This window comes from Protopterus annectens, chromosome 1.part0 (assembly GCF_019279795.1).
Source record: "Protopterus annectens isolate FY-2018-M chromosome 1.part0, PAN1.0, whole genome shotgun sequence".
In the NCBI taxonomy this organism is placed as follows: domain Eukaryota; kingdom Metazoa; phylum Chordata; order Ceratodontiformes; family Protopteridae; genus Protopterus; species Protopterus annectens.
The window spans coordinates 1,654,822,437-1,654,845,012 of NC_056725.1; positions in this window are offsets into that span (position 1 = coordinate 1,654,822,437).

Consider the following 22,576-nt stretch of genomic DNA (forward strand, 5'->3'; position numbering starts at 1 on the left):
GACATACTACTGAAGGGATCACTGAGGGAAATGTTTCATTTTGATGCTTGTGTATACATGGACATGAAGGGATTTTTGGGGGAAATGTTTCATTTTGATGCTTGTGTATACATGGACATGAAGGGATTTTTGGGGGAAATGTTTCATTTTGATGCTTGTGTATACATGGACATGAAGGAATTTTTGGGGGAAATGTTTCATTTTGATGCTTGTGTATACATGGACATGAAGGGATTTTTGGGGGAAATGTTTCATTTTGATGCTTGTGTATACATGGACATGAAGGGATTTTTAGGGGAAATGTTTCATTTTGATGCTTGTGTATACATGGACATGAAGGGATTTTTGGGGGAAATGTTTCATTTTGATGCTTGTGTATACATGGACATGAAGGGATTTTTTGGGGAAATGTTTCATTTTGATGCTTGTGTATACATGGACATGAAGGGATTTTTGGGGGAAATGTTTCATTTTGATGCTTGTGTATACATGGACATGAAGGGATTTTTTGGGGAAATGTTTCATTTTGATGCTTGTGTATACATGGACATGAAGGGATTTTGGGGGGAAATGTTTCATTTTGGTTCTTGAGCATACATGGACATCCAACTGAAGGGATTGTTGGGGGAAATGTTTCATCGGGTATCACTGAAGTGCTTGTGCATACATGGACAGACTATTGAAGGGTTGCTGGTGGAAATGTTTCATGTTGGTGCTTCACCATATATTAATGGACAGCTACTGAATGAGTAATGGGGGAAATGTTTCATTTTGGTGTCAGTGAAGTGCTTGTACATATATTGACAAACTACTGAAGGGACCAGTGGGGAAATGGTGTTATTTACTGCTTGTGCATATATGGTTAAACTACTGAAGGGAGTAGAAACTGGTCATATATATGTATGAGGTTTGGTTAAAATTAATGTGTCCAATTGTTATTATTTTTATTTTATTACATTCTATCTGAGGTATATCAGTAAGTAAAGTTGGCTTAATTGTTGGAGAGGTCTGTCTGTGAGTAAAAGTGACTGACACTGTTATTTGCTTAAATTAAGCATTTATTATTCTGGCTTTGCAGAAGCAGTGCATGTATTTTTTCACTTTCTCTAACAGTCAAGCATCAGCATTGACAATGTTGCGCTGTGTAGTGTTGCCCTATAACAGTACTTGGTTCTCCTGTTTAGTTTTTAGCTGTGCATTTCTTCTATGGGAAGTCCCTTTCTCTTTGTTAATTTTAAGCTACAAGAAAAGAAAAAAAGTAATCAAAAGCCAAAAAGAACAGACCAACCACATTGTGAACCACAATTTATTCCAATAAGTTGAGCGCTTTCTTCCCCACTAAAGGGACTTCTTCAGAACAATGTAAAACAAACACCCAGTTCTTTTTATACTCCACCCTAATTAAACAAGTCACTAATTATTAAAACCAGCAAAACATAGCTCTCAACCTTCCATGTCCAAAATGAGGAACACTAGCCCACATAATGTGGAACAAATGGGCAAAATGTGGAACACATACTAATGGCTTATTAACAACTTCAAGTAGGAAGGTCATAAGATGGTTACAATATGCTGTTTTACTTATAGAGAAGATCTTTTAATGAATTAATATGTTTCATTTCTATTTACAATGGATTTCACTTAAAAAAAATTCCTAACACCGAATGTGTGACAGAGTCTTTCAATGTGGAACTTTGAGGGAACTTTGAGGAACATTAACTTGACCCCAAATGAGGTACGTTCCTTGTAATGAGGTACACTTGAGAGGTATGCATCAAAAAATACATCAAGTAATACATTTAAAAGTATATTTAAAACAGACAAAACACATTCAAAATTTGTAATTAAAAACTTTACCATGAAACTTCATTATTTTTATATATAACTAATATATAAAAAAGATGTGCAGGCAAGAATATAGATGTGTATCTAGATATTATGGAATTAAAATGGCAACTGTTTTTAAATGCTTCCCATTACCCTGGAATAAATGAAATGATCACAATTTCTAGTATTTTAAAGTTGCATAATATTTTGGAGTAATGAGGGACATATAAATTATGTTGGTTAAACCCGACATTATATATAAATATTTTTATATATTAGTTATATATAAAAATAATGAAGTTTCATGGTAAAGTTTTTAATTACAATTTGTGAATGTGTTTTGTCTGTTTTAAATGCATTTTGAATTGTATTACTTGATGTATTTTTTGATGGTTTTAATAATTAGTGACTTAATTGTTTAATTAGGGTGGCATATAAAAAGAGCTAGGTGTTTGTTTTACATTGTTCTGAGGAAGTCCCTTTAGTGGGGAAGAAAGTGTTCAACTTATTGGAATAAATTGTGGTTCCCAAAGTGGTTGGTCTGTTAATTTTGGCTTCTGATTTCTTTGTTAATTTTATCCAAGTGCTTTGGTTTCTTTTCCCAAACAGGCAGCGGTAAAATATATGTCTATGGACATTTGTTCTTTTACTTTTCTTGCCAGTGTAGTACCAGACTGGTGCACAGAATATAACTGTCTTGTTGGAGGGGGAGGAAGGTAGACAGTATTCCCAGGAAGACTAAATATATTTACTTATTCATTATTTTTTATTCAGGACATCATCAAGTCAAACATTAGTAACAAAAAAAAATCAAAAAATTCTTCCAGACTTAAAGTACACTGGAGCTTTGGCCAGTTTCTGCATAAATATATACAAATATAATAGCAAATGCTACGAAATAGCATAGTTTTCTACAACAATTATATTTGGTGTTTACTGGAATTTTTGGCAGCCTGTACTGTTGTGAGCAGCACTTGTCCAGAATGAAGACCATGAAAAGCAAATCAACAACTGTTATCACAGATGCACATCCTGCAGATACACTTTGCATTGCCACTTTAACAGCTGTTACAGACATAGACTACTTCTGCAAAAACAAGCAGGGTCAGATATCCTGTTACCTGTGCTCTTGCAGGTCTCATATCTAAACAGCTTTTTATTTTGATTTTTGACATATGTTGTACCCTTTTTGGTAAAGAAAACACCAGATTTTCACAGTTATAACATTCTTAAAATTAATATATACATTTGCACTATTACAAATGTGCTGTTATAGCAAGGATACTATTTGTAAATGCCTCAAAGTTACAAGACTGTTTCCTGTCTGACAGGAACACAGAACTGATTGTGAAACCAGCAGAGTGCTTTTGTTCCATGACCGAAGTATACCACTGGCTGTGGAGTATATAAAAAGCAGATACATCTTCAATATTGTAATGTGGCCCTCTGAGCTTCTCCAGGTACAGTAAGTGGCCCCCAAACTAAAAAGGTGGGGCATCCCTGATCTAGAGCCAATATTCACACCATTGGGTTGCTAGAACTGCTGCATATTACACATGAATTATCGTTTTGATAATTAATTTAACAATGTATATTGCCTATACTTATTACAGAAAGACATGCCTAACTTGAAACACATCCCATATGTTTTTGTGCACCAGGTACTACGTTAAGACACTTTGATAGTGAGCGCTGCACCTCAGAATGGTATCCTTGAAAAATAAATACAATTATTTTCAGTAGAACAGCTGAGAAAGTACAATGTATTTTAGATTGATGAATGAGTAGCATGAAAACATGGACGTAATTATTTTTAAAATATAATGGCTGACATGCAGAGTTAGGTGGGATGTGTTTTCAGAAAATATTATTGTATTATAACCTTCGTCTGTAAGTCTGAGCAATGGATAATGTGCCATTGTTTTCTTGAATAGATGGGAGATTAGCTTCACTGTGCAGTTCATAATCTTGTTTTTTCTTCTTGCTCTTTTTACTCCAAAACTGAGTTTATTTACTTGTGTATATGTTTTTTATTTTTTTTTAATGGGTAGGTCCATTAGGCTCAACAAAACTGCTTATTTTACACCAAGGCTTTTTTCACATGCATCGAAATGTAAATGCAAAAATCAGCAGGACTGAAACAACAGCTTAAACAAAAATACAATTATAAGTGCTCTTGTAAGACTAACTAAAAACTTTTTTTCAGAATACCATAATAGATACAAACCCCTCATTTATACTGTCATTTAATCACATGACATATCACATGCTTGAAAAATAAACAATGCAGATATATGCCTTTGTTTATAAGAAGACAAATAAAGCAAGGGACCCGCCTACAACATAAACTAACATCAAATCCAAATCACAGGAGAAGTATAACATATGTTTAAGAGATGCTGCAAAATCATAGTAGATGCACAGAGTAGTTAAAACTGATAAATAGAAGACAAGAGTGAACCTTAATTTCTTACAACAGCCTTGTTGCTGAAACAAGTTTCTTCTCGTATCTGTGCTGTAATTGCACACATTCAGTCTATGGTGCATTTTGTATCATTGTCCTTTAAATGTATGGTAAAATATATGACAGTGAAAAACATTTTCCTGCAAAGGCTGGAGAATTTTGCTATTAGTAAACAGAAATTATAAACATGTGCTATTTAGTTCCATTTAAAAGCTCTGTACTTTGTAAGTGTATCTTGGGTGACACACTCAATGCAGGTAAGGCAGTCTGACTTGCTGTTGTGTTTTCCTTTTCTGTTCCACTAGTCATTGACAGTTTCAATCCATTAGCACCTGACAGTGAGGTAATGCTTACACTATGTTTACACCTGCTACACAAAGTCATTCAGAAATTCGAATGAGTTCCAACTTTCTTTACATTTTTACCATGCTCAGAGGTCTGAATCTACACTATAAAAATGTAGCTGTGTAGCTAGGGAACTTAAAGGTGAGGAGACTTGTGTATTTGGAGAAAACAGAAGATTGCTATTCCTTTTGATCTATATGCATAAAAGGCTTCTAATGTTGCTAAAGTAGGATTCTGTAACATGTTACAAATCAAATTTTATATATATATATATATATATATATATATATATATATAGTAGAAAACTAAACTTTTATCTGTATGTACTTCTTATATTTCACTGTTGGCATAGGCATTTTTGGCTTCTCTGTTGAAACATGTACATAATGTGAGAGTTGTGTTGAAAGCATATAACAAATTATGTAGTATTACTTGGTTTGTACAAACTTTCATTTGGTTGTTGTTTTGGGGGTGGGGGAGACAGCTACCATTTGTGTGTTGCTACAATAATAAGTGTATTTCAAGAGACTTTACCCATTGCACCACCATAGTAATGGGAGTTAACCCTAACTCTAATGCTGCCCCTTCCCCAAACCTAACCCTACACCTTAACATTATTAAAACCTTCCTATAACACTGGAGCTATACAAGACAGACTCAGACCCATAGTCATTCACAAACACACAAACAGCACTTCACCTATCCCTAACCTAACCTTTACCCTTACCCTAAAATACACAGACTCGTACACAAACACACAGTACCCATCCTTCACTGATCCCCAACCCTAACACTAACTTGCATACATACACACACATGCACACGCATTCTCACCTGCCAAGCCCACTTACATGTATCAACATTCCATACCATCAACATATCCATCATTTGACCATTTGTACTGTCGACATTTCTTAAAAACAAAAGGCCCCTGCATTTGTCAAACAATTGTACATTGTATTGAACATAGGGGACTATAAATATATGGTTTACTATCACATATACTAGTTAAAATAGGGCAAATGTCATAATAACAAAACATATAACAACAACTCACAATTACAAAGCATAAATACTCGATACTCAAAATAGCAAACATGGCTGTGCAATCACACAGTGTAATTCGGTCATATAATGTGCGACCAATCTGATTGTCACACAATTCAATATGTATGGCTGCTACAGAAAGTCTTAGACTTAAAGTCAAAGCAAACGTACTGAAATCTAAACTGCAATATGATAAGGAAACATAAATACTGCCAAGACTGTAGTGATGGCAAATGCATTGCAAGCATGTAAAACAATACATTCAATGTTCTGTGACCTGGTAATTATTATCTTGTTGTAGAGCAGATCATGTTATGGAAATTCTGAAGTATTAACTTTATATTTACAGGCAAATGAAAGAACAGATGACACATTTTTACCAGGAACTATCAATGAAGTGTACTCCACAGACTATAGATACACAAAAAGGACAATAAATGCTGGTAGTGGATAGTTATCAATATTACCTGGAGAAGATATCGGGTAATAGAAAATATTGGTGTTGTTTACTGAAGAATAGGGAAAGGTGTAAGGGTAGTTGCATTACAAACGGGGGTGTTGATGGACAAATATTGAAGAAAAGCACTGCCTGAAGTTTGTAAAGTTAGAGCAGCCATAAAATGGAGAGCTGAGCAGTCTGTAGAAGATCCCTGCAGAGTTGTGTCAGAGGTATTAGCAAGTACATCCACTGATATTTCAACAGAACTGCCAAATACAAATGGTCTGAAGCAGTCAGTTATTAGAACTAGAAATAAAGTTAAAGGAGACACATTTAAGGGATTTACTAATTTGAAGGAACTTACTTTGAATATGTTACTGATAAAAAATGACAACTTCTTAATTAAACATGATGGTGATGGGGGATTATGTAATAATATTGTTGTAATAACAACAATGAAAAATCTACACATCTTACGATGCTGAATATGTAATGGTGGATGGAATGTTCACAGTAAATACCAGTGACTGCAAACAAATGTACAGTATACATTGTCCACTTCCTGGGGTTGACTATCACAAGACTATTCTCATAGTTTATGGCTTACTGTCTAGTAAAGCAGAAGTGACATATGACATGTTTTGGGGAAATGTTAAATGGTTATGTCAAGAATTTTCTTTAACACTGTCACCAACAGTGATTATACACAATTTTGAGAAGGATGCTGTAAATTCAAAAGAGTGACATTTACTAAATATGAATCTAAACGGCTGCTGGTTTCATCTATGCCAGATAATATGGAGGCAAATATAGAGATTACATTTAGTGAATTCAGTAGATGTAGGATTTTTTCTTCATTCTGTAAACAAATACCAGCACTTGATGTTATCCCTACTTTTGAAAGTATAGCAAATGACATGCCTGAAGCTGCCCAACCACTTTGTACCTTTTTCAGAGAAAATTATATAACAGGAAAGCTAAGATGATATGATATGAGAGGGTCTACTTCAGAGAGGATTCCTCCTCTCTTTGATATTCCTCTTTGGAATCAACACAATACTTGTATTCAGGGATTCCCATGATCCCAAAATGCTGTTGAAGGGTGGCATAGGCATCTGTGAAGCCTACTAGGGAGGAAGAAGTTATATATTATTGATGTTCTGCATGATATCCAGCTAGAGAAGAACCATTTGGAGGACTGGCTATCATGGGTAGAGGTATGTGCACCAGCGTCACCTAAACATAGATGCTTACAACACAAGGAAGAAGCTTTTGCTAGGCTGCTAGCTAAACAAGATACCTTTACCTGCAGGGGATTCACTGAGCTAGTTGCTAAACATTGCAAATATTAGTCTGGCATATAGGGAATGTGGCTGCTGTGGCATGTATTATGTACGTTGGTACTGAACAATTTAAAGGATAATGTTTTCAAAGGTCTGTATATATTCCACATATTCTGTTGCATGCGTTATGTATTGTTATTGGTTTCACTGCTGTAAAATACACTACGGTATACTTTGGATGTAGTATTAGAAAAATGGACTGTCACTGCATTAGGAATGTACAATGCTGATGATTTTCTTTTACAAAGTCAGCATTTAAGCCCTTGAGGAATGTTTATTTCTACAGGATTACTCAAAACCTCTGATGTAATGCGATCCTATCTCACCTACATTCGTAACTGATGGGCTCGGAGCTGAGAAACGGCTCCAACTCGGCCGATACACTAGCACGAAGTCTCTGATTGGCTGGGCCAACCTCTCTATCCCAGGATGCACCACACCCAAGCCCCCATATCTCGTTTGCCGCTTCTAGAGATACGACGTGGTCTCGAGTTGGCTGTGGCTAAGTACCCTATTTTTAGTCAAATTTTTGGCTTTTTGTGGGCTTTTTCTTAAGAGTTAACCAAAAACAGCTATTTTCATAGCTATCCTGTTGTCTGACTGTGTATTGGCTGTTTCAGGATAAAGTTTGTTTTCTGTGGTAAATTCCAGGTGTTTGCTGGGCTAGGCCCATTTAACTTAGAGGGCCTTAGCCCTACCTTTAGAGTGTTTAAGTTAGAGCTCCACCCCCATTCCTTTCCTCCTTCTGTGTGTGTTTCGTGAGAATGTCTGGGAAAGAGCATAAGCTTTCTGGCTTCAAGAAATGTACCAAATGCAGATACAAAATGTCTATCACAGATGGCCATGACATCTGTGTTTACTGTTTAGGGGCCAAGCCCTTGCAAGAGTCTTGCAGCGTTTGCCATGCCTTCTCCTCGAGAGTCCTCCAGGAGAGGAAAAATAAACTGATTTTAAAAGGATTAATCAGACCTTCCTTTGAAGAGGCTCTTCAATCTTCAGAGCCTCGTGGTAAGAAGAAGAGGTCATCAGTTCCGACCAGCCCATCGAATCCGCCGGCCAAAAGAGGAAAATCTATGTCTTCATCTTTGGCACCATTGCCCTCGGAGCCGACAGATGAGAGACCAAGTTCTGCTTCCCCTTCCTCGGTTCCACGGGTTTTGGAGCCGATGGAAAGGGGTTCGAAATTGGGATCTCCCCCTTTGGCTCCTATGGCTTCGGAGCCAATAGACAAAGCGTCGGCTCCAGGACTGGTTTCTTTGGCTCCTACTTCATCGGCTCTGAAGGAAGTTTCGGTGTTTCTTGAGCCTTCCTTGGCTCCGATGTTGTTGGTGCCGATTCGGAGCCAAACTCCTACGGTAATTTTGGAGCCTATGGAGACAGTTTGTCGAGCCCCTTCTGTTTCCTCCAAATCCTCTAGGCTCTCTGATTCGGATCTGGACAGGGGTGTCCAGAGGCTCCTACAGTCACTGGTCTTCTCCAAATTACTGTCGGCTCCAGCCCAGTCGGCTCCGGAGCCAGCCTTGCCTGTATCATTGCTTCCTCCTTCAACAACCTTAGGGTCAACGGAACCGGAGTTTACAGGAGCTGAGGAAGTTGTCGGGTCAGTTCTGAGACCCACTGCTAGTCCATCGGCACCAACCTCTGCTCCGACCTTCTTAATACTTTCGACAGGTCCTGGTACTCGTGGCTCTTCAGTTGGGCCTGACGGGGAGTCATCGGGGCCTCTGGTTTCTGCTCTGAGTCTCCCTCTTGGTGCTTCGGCAAGGGGAGCCCTGACTCTTGTCAGGGCCTCAGAGGTGGGTCTTTCGTCAGACTCTAGTGGACCCCCCCCCTCGAGGCTATGAGGAGTGTGCTGGCAAAGCCCCTAGTTACTTCCCCGGAATCTGTAGCTCCTTCCCAGGACACGGCGACTGGAGCCTCTGTTGCACCCCTGTCCTCGGACAGCGGAGCTCCCAGGCCTGAGGATACCTCCTTCTGTGGTCCCCTAGTTTCTGAAGGGCCTTCAGAGTCCTTGCCTGAAGAGACCCCTAGGAAAAAAATATGTAAGAGGAAGCACGTGGACTCCCCAGATGAGTCCGTCACCTCAGACACCGATCTGGATGATACGGAAGGATCCCATAAGTCATCCTCTGATGATGTCTCGTTCTCGGACATATTAGAGATCTTGAGACAGAGGGGCGACTGGCCTTCCAAGACCCCTTCCGCGGAAGAGTTGGTGTTCCTCAAGGCCTTCGGAGCCCAGCCCTCCGCCTCCTGGGTATCTCCACCCTTCGACGAATTACTGGGCATTATTTGTCAAAGGGTGTGGAAACACCCTGACTCTGTGGAGCCTGTCCCCACTCACCCAAATAAATTCTTGTCTGCACCCCCCGATAAGCAATTTCTCACTAAGGGAGTTCCGGTAGATGCTATGGTGGTGGCATCTGCCACTCAACAGGATGTAGCAGAGGCTTGGACGTCTATCCATCCACCTAACAAGGAATCTAGGAGCATGGATAGGTACGGGAAGTGTACCCTATCTTCAGCGACCTTTACCCTGAGGTCACTGAATTATTTGTGCCATTTCACAAGACTACAAAGGGATCTCGTGAAGGAGTTGGGAGATACCCTGTCGGGTAATGTGCCTGAGGCTTTGGCTCAGTCTGTCATTGCCCAGCAATTGACCCTGTCGTCCGTCATTAACTCGTCCATGAGGCTCATTTCATATGCGGCCGAGGGGGCGGGTAGAGCAGCGAGTTCGGGCGTAGCCCTAAGGAGGCAGGCTTGGATGCGCTTGTGTCACTTTGTGGAGGCGTTCACATCTTCATTCACAGATGCTCCCTTTGATGGGTCCTCCCTCTTTGGACCCATGGTGAAGGACACCCTCACTAGATGCGAGCAGGAGGGCAAGACCTTGTCTGCCATCAGGGCCCGTTTTTCGCTTCCCACGAGACCTTATCCCAAGGCTCAGAGGGGAGGAAAGATGTGGTTCAAGAAATTGGAAAGGTCTTTCCCGGCTCATCAAGGTGAACCCCCCTCCAGAGGCAGGGGATGGGGGAATTATTCTGGAAGACGTCGCCCTAGAGGCGGCGGAGGCCCCTGAAACACAGGAGACCGCAAATCCTTTCGTGGTTCATCCTTCCAATGTCCTTGTGCGCCTCCGGAGCCAGTCAGGGGTCGATTTTCAGAGCACCTGAAAGCCTGGGAGTCCATCACTCAGGATCAGTGGGTGCTCCGGATCATCGTCGGAAGTTACACCATCCCGTTTATTCATCCTCCCCCCCTACCAGGAAAATCCCGGACGTTCCACCCAGTCAAAGGGTTCAGGCAGCTACAGAAGTGGTAAAGCTTCTGGAAAAAGGAGTCATGCAGCCAGTCTCCGAAGGCCAGGCCAGATTAGGAACTTACTCAAGCTTATTCTTGGTGCCAAAAAGAACAGGGGACTTGAGACCTATCCTGGATCTCAGCCGTCTCAACTGCTTCGTAAAGAAGTCCAAGTTCTGGATGGTCACACTACAATCCATTTTTCCATTGCTGGAAGAAGGAGTTTGGATGTGCTCCATTTATCTCAAGGATGCCTATTATCACATCAAGATAGACAAGGCATCCAGGGCTCATTTATGCTTCCGCCTGGGAACCAGTCACTACCAGTTTCGAGCCCTGCCCTTTGGTCTCACCACAGCCCCCAGGGTATTTACCAAGTGCCTGGCAGTGGTAACGGCTCACCTGAGGCGTCTTGGATTCCAGGTGTTTCCGTATCTAGATGACTGGCTCCTCACTGCTCCCACCAAGCATCTACTCACTCATACTGTGACTACTACCATCGAATTGGGTCAATTGCTAGGCTAACATTCAACTGGTAAAAGTCTGTATTGCTGCCATCACAGCGTGTTGCCTTTATAGGCGCAGAGCTAGACTCTATAGAAATGCGAGCCTACCTCCCAACAGAAAGGATAAGGGTTTTACAGAACCAAGTCAAGGACCTATTTCCCCGTCGGAAAGCTCCGGCCAGGTTAGTCCTTCAACTCTTAGGATCCATGGCAGCCTCTATTCTATTAGTTCCACTAGCAAGACTGCACATGTGGATTCTACAGTGGCTCCTATCGAGCCAATGGTCCTTCCAGGAACTTCCATTGTCCCACCCGATAATTATCACGGACTCGTGTCGGCGGGATCTTCATTCGTGGCTTCTCTCCCCCAACCTGAACCTGGGCAAATCCTTCTACCCTCCATCCCCCATTGCCACGGTGACCACGGATGCCTCCCAGATAGGGTGGGGGGGGGCATTATCTGGGCAGGACTGTCCAAGGCACTTGGCAAGATCACGAGACTCGCCTACATATCAATGTCCTGGAAATGAGAGCGGTGCTTCTAGCATTGCAGGCACTACACAGCTCTCTCCCACTGGGGATGATTGTGATTCTTTCAGACAATATGTCAGTGGTTTGGTACCTCAACAAACAGGGAGGAACCAGGTCTTACCCCCTTTGCAGAGAAGCCATGAGAGTGTGGGAATGGACGATTGCTTCCCAGAGGTTTCTAGTGGCAACTCGCATTCCTGGGAAATCCAGTGTTATAGCAGACAGGCTGAGCAGGGACATCCTGATGCCCCACGAATGGTCCCTGAATGATCAAGTGGCGGATCGGATCTTCGCCCAGTGGGAGTTGCCTTGCGGTGACCTATTCGCCAGTCCACTGAATGCGAAGTGTGACAACTACTTCTCCTTGATCACTGCTCAAGGGGTAGAACCCAGGGATGCGCTGGTTCACAAATGGCCCTCTGGTCTACAATATGCCTTCCCTCCACTTCCTCTACTGCCCAGACTGATTCAGAAGGCGATCTGTCTGGGAAGCACCATAATCTTGATAGCCTCATTCTGGCCCCGTCAAGTGTGGTTTCCATTCCTGCGGAAGTATGCGGTGGACAGCCCCAGGATCCTAAATCCAATTCCGGACCTCCTGACTCATCAGTCGGGGCAGGCCCATCCATCTTTACGGACTCTCAAACTGGCGGCTTGGCTGCTCCGCTTCCAACCTTAGTCAGGCAACATGCCTTTTCGCCTGAGGTGGTTCGAATATTGTCCTCTTCGCATAAGCCTTCTACCAAAGGTATTTATTTTAGCAAATGGAAGAGATTTGCTCTTTGGGCCCAGAGGCATAAGCTTGATCCCCTGACAACCCCTGTTTCCATGGTTCTGAATTTCTTGGCTTCTCTTTTTAGCCAAGGTTCCGCCATTTCTACGCTGAAGGCTCAATTAGCAGCAATTTCCAATTATCATGTTGCCTTTGATCCTTCACTCATGAGTCACAAATTGTGTAAGGCTTTTCTTAAAGGAGCGTGGTTGCTTCATCCCCCTATATCGCATCCAGTTTTGCCATGGGATTTGAATGTGGTCCTTGGTGCCTTGACGTCCCCTCCATTCGAACCAGCAACAACTTGTGAGAAAAAATTCTTGTCATGGAAGACCGCATTTTTGGTAGCTATTACTTCAGCCAGAAGGGTTTCAGAACTTCAAGCCCTTTCTGCCAAGCCTCCTTATCTCATTTTCCATAAGGACAGAGTATCCCTGAGATTAAATCCATCCTTTCTCCCTAAGGTTTCTTCTGCTCTTTACCTTCAACAATCTATTGAGCTTCCAGTCTTCTTTCCTGATTTTTCCAATGATGCAGAATACAGATTTCACCAGTTGGATGTGCATAGACAATTACGTTTCTATCTGGATAGGACGCAGCAGGACAGAAAATCAGATCAACTTTTTGTTGCCTTTGCAGATAACAAAATTGGCAAACCAGTCACTAAGGCCATGATCGCCAGATGGATCAGGGATTGTGTGTCCTTCATTTATTCATCAACAGGAAGGTCCCTTCCATTCCCAGTTAGAGCTCATTCTACTAGGGCCATGGCAACTTCAACCACTTTCCACTCCAGACTATCTGTGGATGAAATTTGTGCTGCTGCCACTTGGTCTTCTCCACATACCTTTGTTTCTCATTACAAATTAGACTTGGCATCCAGAGGTCGGGCGTCTTTTGGTTCCACAGTGCTCAGGAGTGTTTTTTCCAGTGAGCCTCCCAGGGTCTAGGTGCTAGGGACGTGGTCCCATCAGTTACGAATGTAGGCGAGATAGGATCGCATTACGTCTTTTAGTTATGTACTTACCATAACGATAGATGTATGCGATCCATCTCGCCTACATTCGTATATACACCCTCTCCTGCCCCCTACCTGAAGGATTTGGAGGAAACACTTTTGGGGTTTCCACTGAAGGTCTTATTTCTTCTCTCAGGATCATGTATCTCAATGAGTTGAGTGCATATGAGGGAGAGTTTGTGTGGGACAAACAAGATCTGGGGTCTTGGGTGTGGTGCATCCTGGGATAGAGGGGTTGGCCCAGCCAATCAGAGACTTCGTGCTAGTGTATCGGCCGAGTCGGAGCCATTTCTCAGCTCCGAGCCCATCAGTTAAGAATGTAGGTGAGATGGATCGCATACATCTATCGCTATGGTAAGTACATAACTAAAAGTTTAGTACGGTAAATGCACATAAAAATTATCGGTATGAACCAGGATTGAGTTATCATGGGCATATACTGTTCCTGATGTTGCAGTTTGAAAAAAATCGAATTCGACTTTTGCAATGCTTTCGTTCGACATTTTGTATTGTCAGCATTTTGCTTGTCGCCCATTACTATTGCACATATGTATTTTTGCCATTATTACAAATGAACTTATGATAGTAAACCATATTAGATATATATATATATATATATATATATATATATATATATATATATATATATATATATATATATATAGATATAGATATATGACAGAGAGAGAGAGAAATGTGTCAGTGTTTACATGAGTGTTTGTGGAAAAAGGTAAAGCACAGACACAGCATACCTTAACTGTATATCTATATACCAATAGATATACTATATCTGTGTGCCTATTTATGTATCCATCATATATATATATATATATATATATATATATATATATATATATATATATATATATATATATATATATATATATATATATGTGTGTGTATATATATATATATATATATATATATATATATATATATATATATGTGTATATATATATATATATATATATATATATATATATATATATATATATATATATATATATATATATATATATATATATATATATTTATACATAGGTTCATACATTGGTACTAGGCTATCGTCCCTAGGGCCTATACAAACCTAGCCAAACAATTCCCCGGATATTTCTTCCCACAATATTTACTTCCCTGGACCCCTATCTAGCAGGGTGACTGACATGATCCCCGGGGTAAATTTCCTATCTCCCATCCAATGGTCAAGGTTGTTTTTGAAGAGGGCCAAGGATGAGCTCTGCTTGACATGTATGGACAGTCTATTCCAGAGTATGGGGAGTCTCTTTTTCATTGGAAATTAAAATTAAAGAACTAAGAATTAATCCAAAGCTATTTTTCAACAACCCTTGGGGAAAAGTCTTATCGTTGATTGACACTATACAGTAATTGATCAGACACTCTGATAATGGATTGGACGTACTTGTAAAGTAACTGTACACATTAAGATCTGTTATAGTGTCAGGATAATGTAAATGGTTATTTAAAATGTTATGTATAAATACTATGGAATTCATGCAAATGTATTTGAAAAATAAAAAAAAAAATTGAGAAAAAAAGTATTTGCAAACAATATATGAAATGATTTTGTATATATATATATATATATATATATATATATATATATATATATATACATAGAGAGAGAGAGAGAGACAGAGCTACCTATATCTATTTTTTCAGTGATTCAGGAGTGTGCAAACTCGGCTATTACAAGGTCATTCTCTGGCCCAGAGATTTGTTTGAAAGACTTTACAAAGTAACAAAGTACAAGCCATTTTCCTACTGGCAGTCTTGCTTCCTTAGTAGTCGCAAGCATATTTCTTATCATGCACTTCACTAGCGAAAAGACCAATATTATTAGTAACTGTAGCTTCATATCTCTTGTTGGGTCAAATTTTTAAGTGCTCATGCTGCCATACTGGTAAATTGATGGTACTCAGTATTTAAGAGTTTTCTACCCAAACCCTGTCTGGGTAGCCCTTTGTTTTTTTGTACCACTTCAGTAAATGTCTCAAAAGATTGTAAGACAAGGCATAATTTGAAGATTTTTAGAGAAGTACTGTATTTCTTTTGTAGTGGGCATTCATTTCTGTTGCCTTTGTAATCTGCAACATGACTAGAGAAGATCTTCATGTATTATCCACTTACACAGTTTAACAACTAATTAAACAAATAAAAGTAAACTTTCAGAAATTGCTATGAGGGTGGTAAGTGTGTGAGTAATGTTATAGCCTGAGGTTACTATTCTTCCTACTAAGCACTCTGAGGAAATTTGACAGTTTTATGTCATTTTGGTTAAAGACATTGAGTGTAAAAAAGTATGAGAATTAACAGGGTAAAAAACCTAACCATTTAGAGCAAGTGCAGCAGATGACCTGAAGCCTATGAAGTAAGCGATGACAGGAAATAGAAGCTAGAAATGTTTCATGTTCCTTCTGGCTCTCCACTTGTCCCACAACCATTAAGTGCACCCTCAATGAGTCATTTCTCCAGTACTTCCTGGCATCTGAGGGCACTGGGCAGCTAAGAGCTGGGTTGGGTACTGTGTCTCAGGAGATTTTATCAGGTTTCATGTTTCAAAATGAGCCAGCTTCTTAGTAACATGGTCTGCTCGTGCTGTCTTCAATACCTCTCAAAGAAGCTGGAGGGTATTACAAAGATAGTTCTCAGTTTATTTATTTATTTAAGGTTTATTAAATGAAGTAGCAGAGCACTGATCCACCTGGACAATTTATAGGTTCAACATGGAAGAAATACAATCAAAGAAACAAACTTTATTTAATATCAGTGCGACATTGATAATATAAAATCAGGCATGCATAGAGGTATATGTCAGGATAATATATAGTATAAGTAAACAGAATTGTATGAAGATAGAATTCAAACAGTAAAATCAGCATAGAGTACCTGCATGCTGTCATAAAATCATATAGTATAACATTACTATGGACAAATAATATATAAATTATATAAAGAATAAAGCATTTACAATACATGGTATTGTTGACCATGGAATGTGAAGGAGAGTGAGGCCTGAGTCAAATAAGGACAATAACAAAAAAAGAAAAATAAAATGCCGAGAAAAAAATATAAAATAAAAGTTTTGGGGGAAGACAAAGAGGTGTGCAGTTAGCTCCTACCAGGATCTGAAGAGCCAGGCAGCACCACAGGAATTTGGGAATATGTTTATAGGTAAGTCAGGGTGTACACTCCTGATGAATAACCATTTAGAAATATGGCCTCAGCGACAAACCAAAAGGGCCACTTATTGTTTCCCTGAGTGAGATAAGCAAAACCTGAAAAAGCAACTACAGGAGATGTTGGATCTGGGGCAATCCTGGACTCCAATCATTTTCTTTTAGTTTAGCATGTCGTATGCCAAGATATAAGCTAATAAATAAACAATGGACTGGATTCATCATTACCTACACTTAGTGCTGCTATTGTGTATGCATCACAGTGTACACACATTAGTGTCTTTTTTTGTATTCATGAAATGGCTCTGCCCTTAGCATAGATCCTTAAAAACAAGGATAAATGGCAAAATATGCTAACAAAAGCATAAGTAACTGAATTACATGCTAATTAACCAATACAACATGGCAAAAATATTCAGGAACCTGTAAAGCAATTGTGTACACTCAGAGCAGGCCTTTGCATTGAAATCCAAAACTCTTTGGATTACAGTCACAATTACACTTAGAAAAAAATATGTCATCGGTTGCCTGCAACAGGCTTTATTTTATGCTGCTGTTGCTGCCGCCAGAAACTGGCCAAGAAGAAGAAGGGTGTTTAGACCCCATTTGACTTATCATGGACTGCGTGACACAGAAATGGTAGAGCACTACCAGGCTGACAGAGAAACTAGTGAAACACAGGTATGTGTAGCATTATGCATACTAGCCACAGGTACTTTTCAGATACCAATGGGAGATACGTTAGGGGATCCAGTGCTACAACACACAAGGGAGCATATCTGTTTCCCACACTCCCCAGATGAGAGAGTAAGAACCATGCGGTGATTTTATGCAATAGCACACTTCCCTGAAGTTTTAGGACCGTAGATTTCAAAAATAGAAATAAAAGCCCCGCCCATTAAACATGGAAGGAGATACATTAACAGAAAAGGATACCACTCTATAAAATGTCAGGTTGTCTGTAATGCCTAAGGGATCATCTACATTCTCTGTGCAGGTAACCCGGGCTGTTTTCATGACTCACACTTATGGCACACCTGTGAGTTGTACATGAGGCTTGCTAGGAGTGACTTTTCACAAAGGTATCTAGTGGGTGATACAGGTCATGCACTTGAACCTTGGCTCATGATACTTATGACAAGGACAACAAGGGGTAGGAACACATTTTCTAGGGCCACAGACAGGGTATTTATTACCTTGTGTTCTGTTAGCATCAGGTAAAGACAACCCCTGAGGGCACATCTTGTAGATGCAACAGAAAAAATGTAAGAATGGAACCTGCACAAAAAAAAGAGGTATATGAATCATTCCTTTCATATGCAAATACTTACTTGTCCCTAGACTGTACATGTCTTAGGTGTACAGTAATGTTAGTAATAGCTTATGGTTGATGTTTGTGGAATGCACCTACAGATTTTGCCCAATACTGTGCATCAAACATTTCAGTTGACCACTGTATCTAAACCAGTGAATGGGTCAATGGTAGCATCACTTGTACAAGTATTGCTATACCAAGATTCGGATATCTACTTTGACTGCATTATTATGAATATTAACACAAATACAATGAGGGTCAAATATTATATATGAACAAACCAAGCTGGAAACTGGAAAAGCTGCAACAATTTATTCTATTCCGGTACCTTGGCTGAATGCCTTCAAAGGAATGAGTACATTACTGCTTGCTGCATCTTATATATTGCTGTGTAACACCAATTAATGTAATTAAACAATCACAAGAGTTAATAGACCCATAGAATTAAAGAGACACAGTGTAAATGCATGTATAATATCATGAAACACTATAAATATATACAAAAAATTCCTTACATAAACATATATAATCAGATAGTAAGATTAACTTCTAAATTCAAGGTACTGCTCAATTTAACAACTTATGCAATGACCAACTAGAGCATTCATTGAACGAGTTAAGTAATAAGCTATACGCTTACAAGGCAGCGCAACTCGAGATACAATATTTACAGGAATGCATTAAAGTGCAGCGCATTCCGAAAGGATTGCGCTTTAGTAAGTTTCCTAATAATGCAGTACCAGGCTCCGATTTATTTAAAGACCTAACTGAAGTGTTTAATAAAGCTGGTCTAGAGATGTTAGACCTTATGGTCAAAGACTACGAGGCAAAAGCGGCAGTGTTACTGGTTGAGGTTAACACCCTCAACAACACAATTGTCACTAACAGTAATTTTTATGGTTTAAAAAGAGACTTTGAGAACACGTTCAAAGAAGTGGATGACCACTGTATGAGAGTGGTATCCAGAAAAATAAAAAAACTTGAAAGGGACTTGGTAGAGTATAGAAATGGTACAGCATATGTTTTCAGTGGTAAAAAAACAATGGTATTCTAACAAATTCAGTAATGTTAATGTCACTACTGGCTATGATAATGATGGTGAAGATATACCTGATATGCAGGCACCTAGGAGAAGTGAAAGACTTGCACAAAAGGTTAATCAGGTACCTAAGCATTTTTTTCAACAGGGTCAGGGGAGGCAAAGGGACAAAGAGTACACCCCCCAAATGCAGAGATGGAACAGAACAAGGAGATAATGGTTGGTAGTGAAACAATTACTGTTTCACATGTAGATAATTGTAAGATTTGGAAACAGAACAATTTCACTATTTATAATTATACAGACTTGGAACCAAGAGTTGAATATTTTGACTTGTTCATTAAAGGTTTACACTTTGTACCTGCACATTCTATAAACACTGCTAACACAGTTTTAGATTTAAAGTTATTCATGAGGCAACTTAATTTGAGAATAACTTTTAACAACAGTAGTTACACGCCTAGTATTTTTCATAGATCAAGTACCTTTAACCCCCCACTACATTCAGCATTGAAAGTGTTTGAGGAATTAGTGGAAGCTGAAATTAGAAATATTAGGGGCAATGAAGGACTGACACACCCCATAAATTTACCTAAGGAAGTATTTGACCTGATCAAACTATTAAAAGCTGAAGAAATCAGGGTAATGAAAACAGATAAAGGGGGTGGCGTGGTACTTATGTACAAACAAGAATATGAGGCTATTTTGCACACACTACTACATGACACACAACAGTACAGTGAAGTATCATTAAATGAGCGTAATATAGCCTATTCAAGGATCAAATTTATGTTGGAAGACCATTTGATGCAGGGTGCTATCAATGAACAGCTTTATAATTACTTACTGGTACCTAACCCTTTAACACCAGTGATATTTGGCATTCCGAAAGTCCATAAAGGACTTAATCCATTACTTTTCAGACCTATAGTAGCAGGTGCAAAGGGAATAACAGAAACATTGGGAAAGTTTATAGACATTTCAATAAAAAAATTAGTTTCAACATACCCTTACCTCTGCAAAGATTCATGGGAGTTTTTAGAAAACATTAAAAAAGAATACTTTTTAAGCACAAAATTAATGGTAACAATTGACATAGTGGAATTGTTTCCTAGCATACCACATGTTATAGGTCTTGAATGGTTTACTGAAGTCATTACACACGCAACAGGCTTTAATGCCAATGTCACTGGGTTGTTAGCAGAATTTATGGAGATAATTCTAAGTAATAATTTTATTTCCTTTAATGGAGAACTTTTTAAACAAAATAGAGGGGTCGCCATGGGCACTCGTTGTGCGTCTGCCTACGCTAATACAGTTCTCCATTATTGGGAGTCAAAATATATTTTTTCTTCAGTATGGATGAAGCACATAGTCCATTACCAATGGTACCTAGACGATATCTGCATTTTGTGGGGAGGTGAATCTCAAGACTTTGAAGAGTTTATGGCCTACATTGGTTCAACGACAGATTTTCTTAGATTTACACATGTTATAAACCATAGTCATTTACACTACTTGGATGTTAAGTTAGAAAAAAACTATGAAAAGAACATATTTCAATCAAGTATATTTAGAAAGAAAAGCTACTCTAATATGTTTTTGCATTTTACAAGCAACCACCCGTTTTCCCAAAAGAAGGGAATAATAAAGGGCCAGATTATTAGAGCTTCTCGTATGTGTAGTGAGGACGAAACATTTTTGGAAGAATTAGAATTTCTTAAAATGTTGTTTTTGGAGAAAGATTATCCAGAACAGCTATTTGACACATTAGTAGAAGAAATTTCTTTAAAAAGAAGAGATCAATATTATCCATTATTAGGAAAAGGTTTTAGTAATAAACCAAGTACTAACAGTGGAAATAAGCAGGGTATAGAAAGAGGAGATGCGTTTCTCCACACATTTAATTTGAATAGTACGGAGATTGAGAATATTATCCGGAAGTATTGGCCCGTTTTAACCAAAAATGAAGATATTAATAAATTAATTCCTAGCAAACCCTTCTTTGTTAGGAGGCGGAACAAAAATTTAAAAGATTTATTAGAAGTGAATCAAATTAATAAAAATATCAACACACATTTAAAATTTGGGACTTATGGATGTAATGCTTGTAAGCAATGTTCTTTTTTAGTTAACAATAAAGGTGCTTATTTGAAATCAAGGAAGTTGAATATTATCTCCCCTGGCAGGTTTAATTGCAATGCAAAAGGCGTAGTTTATTTAGGTTATTGCCAACGTTGTCAAGGTTTTTATGATGGCAAAACTGAAAGAACATTAAAGAAACGTATATATGAACATCTATACGAAATAAATAAGAAAAAATTAACTAACACCTTTTATAAGCATTCTTTAACTTGTAAAGAGATGTCATTAAAATTTGTAGTTTTGGAACAAGTTATACCTAGCACTAGAGGAGGGGATTGGGAGACATCCCTAGAATACAGGGAATTATTATGGCAACTGAGGCTCAATGCCTCAAAATGTCCTGGATTAAATGACACAATTAGTATAAGTAGTGTCCTTAGGCTTAGGAGAGCTAAGTTATAGGAGGAGGTGTGCTCTTAGGTGCCTATTATTAATTATTAAAAAATGATATACAAGGCACTAAGCATTATTAATCTTTTAGTACATATATAGTAGCGAGTAGATCGTTTTATAAATTAACAAAGTATTTTATATTTTGTTTTTAAGTTATTACATAACAATTTATAATTGAATTGATTATTTAAAATGTTTTAAACATGATGTAATTTTGATAAAAAGTGTATTTTTATAGTATAATAGTTCAGAATGTAGTGTAATTTGTATTTGTATTATCTTATATCTTAAGAGGCTAGCTAGCAAGAATGAGATATGTTGCCAATTATACAATTGCTCTTTCAATTAGAATGCAATTACACCTAATTATGGCACTATAAAAGAAAGATGAATTGTATGCTATTTATCTTGACAAAGCCTGGGAGAGCCCGGGTGAAAGCGCTTGAGATTAATGTGGTCCGTAGGACAGTGGATTTGTTTCGTTTTTTTAAACTTTGAGCTGTTGAACAGTATTTGGAGCTGCAGAGCTGAACAATAAATTTCTATCCAGAGCTTTTGGTCTACTTCTGACTTATCTTTTTTTACCTTGTTGGTAAGACTGTTTTCTTGGTAGTGGTTGTTTCTTAGTGAATCAAGAGATGGTGAGGGAGAGAGAAATACCAAGAATTTTGTTTTTGGGGAATTTAGGACCATCTTTATAGTGCACTACTTTTAGATGTTTTCTCGTTATTACACCATCATACTCTGTAAAATAAAGTGTTTCCTAAAGGGAGGAAGTAGGGGTTGGAGAGCTGAAACAAGATTAAGACATAAGCAGGATAAGAGTGGTATCAAGTCTCCCTGTTGGAAACGGAATGCTTTTACAAATACTTTCTTGCTGCACCATTCAAAT